This window comes from Balaenoptera ricei, chromosome 17, assembly GCF_028023285.1.
Source record: "Balaenoptera ricei isolate mBalRic1 chromosome 17, mBalRic1.hap2, whole genome shotgun sequence".
In the NCBI taxonomy this organism is placed as follows: domain Eukaryota; kingdom Metazoa; phylum Chordata; class Mammalia; order Artiodactyla; family Balaenopteridae; genus Balaenoptera; species Balaenoptera ricei.
In genome coordinates, this window is record NC_082655.1 from 80,650,199 (window position 1) to 80,655,175 (window position 4,977).

The 4,977-nt window shown below is 44.5% G+C and overlaps 1 long non-coding RNA gene across 1 annotated transcript; it reads right to left on the reverse strand.

Annotated features, from left to right (window-relative positions):
* Positions 1-3,312: 3,312 nt before the first annotated feature.
* Positions 3,313-4,703, reverse strand: LOC132351549 (uncharacterized). Its single transcript, XR_009498369.1, has 2 exons — positions 4,575-4,703; positions 3,313-4,329 (listed from the first exon to the last, which is right to left on the reverse strand). It is a non-coding gene; the product is annotated as an uncharacterized LOC132351549 (long non-coding RNA).
* Positions 4,704-4,977: the final 274 nt, after the last annotated feature.

Genomic DNA, 4,977 nt, shown 5'->3' on the forward strand with positions numbered 1-4,977 from the left:
CTCTCTAAATTCAGTGATGGAGAAAGTCAGCTTCATAAAAATGATTTAGGAAGAGATGGAAATGTTTTGGTTCCATGTTTCAAGAAAGAAAAGTAATGAGTCTCTGGGATCATTAAACTCAGTAAAACGTTCTTCCTCTGCAACTGTATTATTATCATTTGAAATAGTGAAAACATCTTTAAAGCCAATAATACACTACATAGTTTTGGAAAAAATGACTCATTTGGAGAGCGCAAACGTGATTCAGATATTTAGAGCTTCACTCACTACCTAATATGGCTCAGTTCATGAAGAGTGGGTATGTTTGCTGAAGTGGAAAAGCCATGGGGACCCTAACTTGCAGCATTTCAGGCATCTCCCACCTTACCGTGTGGCAGCTCTGGGGTAGCTTTCATTCAGTCGTACATTTACTCACGTCACAAAAATCTGCTGCGCGTTAGATCGGTGAGACCAGGCCTCCGAGACAGTCACGTGGAGGACCTCACCGGCCGGTCCTGGAGTGAGTGGTGACAGCCAGGACAGGGTCCATCCAGAGTGAGTTTAAAATCAACCTGGGTTTTCCCAGGACCCGAAACGGGGGAGTTGATCCCAGGAAATGTGGCCAGTAGATGGGGAGGGAGCGAAGCCAGTAACAGGTGTGTTGTAACATTGCATCTCCCCAGGGGCTCCTGGAGGTGAGCGAGCGGTGCTGGAGTCGGGGGCAGGCTGGGGGCCCCGGCTGGACAGGGTCACAGGGGTGCGCTCCCTGGACTTTACGTGGTTTCAAACACTCTAAGGGAACATGAGACCCTCCTAAAATTTCTTACGTGCCCTGCGGTCTCCCCAGAGATAAACTTCTTTCCTCTCCTGGCCTCCAGCTTTTCCTCCTATCCCTCCGTCTCTGGTTTGGAAGAAGATGAAAGGCTGGAAACAATCTTAAATCATCCGTTTTTTTCTCGAATTTTACTTATCCAATAATTGCTATGCAAGACATCCTTGATGTCACGGGACCACAGAGAGGGGAGTGGCCGCCCCTGCTTGGACAGTGGGATGAGGCTTCTTACAGGTGACAGGGCTTCTTACAGGTGACAAGCTTTCTTACAGGTAAGGCCTACGGGAGGAGGAGTTTGCAGGGTGGGGAACAATGTCACATTGTACAAATATACTTCATAAGTGTTCAGTTTGTCAACTCCGTTTAGGACTGTTCCTTGGGCCATACTTTGAAACCCACCCGAAAAATATTGTGTACTGGACTTTTATGATAGGTACGAGTTCCTCTTCACTTAGTTTTTCAGTGTCGTTCACGCCCCGCGCCCCAAAGTAGACAACTCTTTTGACTGACTGTGGTTTAGTAATATGGCATCTATCCTGGTTTATAAATTAACACTCCAACTGATTTACTCCTCTGGCCACCATCCCTGAAATTCGCAGTCTTGCCACAAGGGGGCAGTGTCTCCTGCTTCGAGTAATCTAATCCCATGCCTTCTTGTGATCCAAACTTCAGTCAAGGATTTTGTACAAATTGTGTGTGTGAATCCAGTGTCTAAGTCCGTTAAAACAACTAAACACAATGTATGTGAAGGGTACATAAAGAGTCTACTTACAAACTAACTCTCCGTGCAAATTTATGTGTGTTTTATGTTTTAAATTTTAATTTGTTATAAACTCATGCTTGTGGAAAAATCGAATTATACAGAAAAGTAAAACTAAATTAGCAATTTATTTCTTTTCTACAGATCAAAGATCGCTACCATAAAAATTTTAGTACGCCTTCTAAAACGTAATTTTACTCATGTAACATGTATAATTTTACATACTTTTTCAGATAACACTATATATATAGAAACATTTCTCAATTTGGTGGATTGGAAGAGCTTCATTAAATTCCTCCAAACATAAACATTTCCCAATTTAGGTTATTTTCAATTTTTCGACATTAATTGTTTAATATATTTGATATTACTCTTTGAATGAGTCACAGTATGAGATCATTGGATGCAATGCATGCTTTTTTTTAAGACTTTTTGATACATTTTGACAAATCATTTTTCTAAATAAGAAAATAAGGTTTTTTTTACTTTTTATAAGCAATTCATACGTGCGAGATACATAGTTTTAGCTTTGCATGCTTCCAATATGCATGAATTTCTGTTTTCATGATTTAGTTAAACAATAGTAGTTCAACTCTGTTACAAAGGTGGTGTGGTAAAGAATTGACCTTACCCCATAAGAGGTCTGGCCTTTGTCCCCAACTCCTGGGAGGGAACCCCTAAACCATTTGAATTTCTGAAGCAATAATAGTATCTTCATTGAGTCCCTCAAATGACACTGACAGTTTATGATAACAAGCTGACGCATGGTGGGTATATGGGCCTCTTTATATTAGCCCAACCTCTGGGGCGGGTGGTGGGCTTGGAGACTGAGTTCAGCCCTTGGGCAATCAATCAATCAGTCAATCAATCATGCCCTGTAATAAAGTCTCAGTAAAATCCCTGACACTGAACCCCGGACAAGCTGCCCTGCTCAGCAATATTCCATGTATCATACATTGATGCCGAGAGGGTTCCACATCCTCAGGTCAATGGAAGCTGTGCGTTTGGAACTTTCCAGAAATATTCGATACATGATAATATATTATAATTAACCAGTCTCCTACAGATGGACAAAAGTACATCTATGGTTCTCTGAACAGTTTTGAAACACAACAGAGCTATGTATTTGTATTGTGCTTTTCAGTTTTCAAAGGGCTTTTACATCCACTGTTTTATTCACCTGACTGAGCAGTGATCTGCCAGGGAGAACAGAGACAAATTCTTAGATTCGCCAGAACCGACTGTTTCTGGTGGGGATCCATCCTGATGGAAACTGAATCAACAGCATATTTTCAACTACATGGCAAATAGCCAGATGCAAAATACCACCCTAGAAAAGGCATCGCCTAAATGAAGTAGCACACTTGGGACTGACTTACCTTAACGAAAACCACCCCCTTGTGGATTTCTAAATTTGTTGAAATAGGCAGAAGTGTAGCACTTTGGGAGATGGACACACATATCTACATAGACGCCACATGCATGCAAAGCTTCCTTCTAAACTGTGATCTTATCTCTCTCTCTAAATGTCTCCACTGCTTTTAATACCAAACTTGTTTAGCTATCATGTCATGGTGCCTTGGCAGAGAGATGGATTTATATTTGGAAAAAGCTCATGTGACAGTCCTGTGATATGGAAATAGCCTCTGTGTCGTCAGAAGAGTCCGCTAGTCCGAAAGCCCATTTAGCAGTTGTAATGATGGGGGAGGGGGAGTATTTTAGCATCTAGCCGCTGTCTGTGAAAACTGACAGTCTGTGTGCCTTCAACGTCTCTATTAACTTTGTTTATGAGTACTAAAAAGTCACTAAAACTTCAAATAATAGGGGAACCAACGGGTACAGTGGAAACAATAGTTGTGTATTCACTAATCATTTGATAACAGGACTTTGTTACCTTGTTGCGATGTGTCCAGTAAAGCAGTGGCTGATCAACTTTGTATGCAAAGCCCTGTGTGTTAGGAAGTCGAATCCTCAAGATGCAGGTTCATCATCATTCCACCTGCAGTTCAGCAAACGCTGAGCACAGAGGGTTCTGGGGGCCGCAGGCCTGCGGAGGGCCTGTCCTTCACTTCCTTCACGTGCTCCCCAAAGGCACATCCTCCGCGTTCGCTCCATGCCTGTCTGATTCCCCGGCCCCCAACCTCCTTACTGCGCTTTATTTTCTTCATAGTGCTATCCGCATGTAAAAATCACAGGAACTTTGCTTACATTTATGTCCCTTTCCTCTTCCCTTTAAACTTCAGAGATCTGTTCACCTCCTCCAGTCCGAGAACAGCACCTGCATGTGGAACGCTCTCAGAACACGTCTGCTGAGCCAACACACAGGAGTTCGCTGCAGGCTATGAATGCGCGATGCTGGAACCTCTCCGGGGCCCCTGGTTACAAGTGAACAAGAAAGTCAGTGGATTCCAAGCCTTCTCCAGGCCGGAGCTTTGGCTGCCCTTCCACCTCCAGGTGGATACTCCCAAGTCTCATCTAGAGGATCTCGCTGGCCCGGTTCAGCCATTCTGAAGCCTGGAGATGTGACATGGTCAGTGGAAAGTCTTGGTTCTAAGACAACGTTGGATCCAAGTTCATCTATCCAAGCTCGGAGAGCACCAGAAAGAGATAAATGTGTGATTGGTAGCAGCTAACACTGCGTGAAGAGAGTGATGGATTCTACCCCCTGGTCATTGCGTGTTATTTTCATTGCTGGGGGGCGAGTGGCGCTTGCTGGTGAAGGGCCCTTCCGCTTTCTTCTGCTCTTCCGGAGCCGCTGCTGGAAGAAATTACACACCGAGCTTACTGGTTTCACTTTAAATTCATGACCGCAAACCTGAACCAGGCCTCCCCGCAGCCCGGACTCCCGCTCTGTGCTTTCCACAAGTTAATGTTCCGCCCCCCAGGTGACCGCTTCACATGATTTTCTCTTTTCTAGTCTACACACACGTGTTTCCGTGAGATGCTAGACCCCAAAAACTAGGCAGCCTCCCCCCATTTCTGCCCCCAAGTCCACACACCTACCCAGGTCTGCCCATCTTTCCCCTTCTGTTACAGGAATAAGAAACGTGTTTCCTTGTTACGGGCTGAATTTCGATTGATGCGCTGAAACCCTAAACGCAGTGCATCAGAATGTGTCTCCTGTGAGCTAAATGTTTGTGTCGCCACCCCACCCCCCGCCGAGTTCACGCTGAAACCTAACCCACTGTGTGACGGTGTTGGGAAGTGGGACCTTTGGGAGATGATTAAGTCATGTCAGGGAGGGGAAATTTCCCCCTCTACCCCTCTTGAGTTCTTGTGGCTGGACTAATAATAAAGTTGACACGGGACAGATGAACAGGAGAAAAAGAAACCAATCTTAATTGTGTGCATGGAGGTTCCAAAGAAATGACACTAAGAAGCGGCCAAGGCAGGCAGCTTTTATACC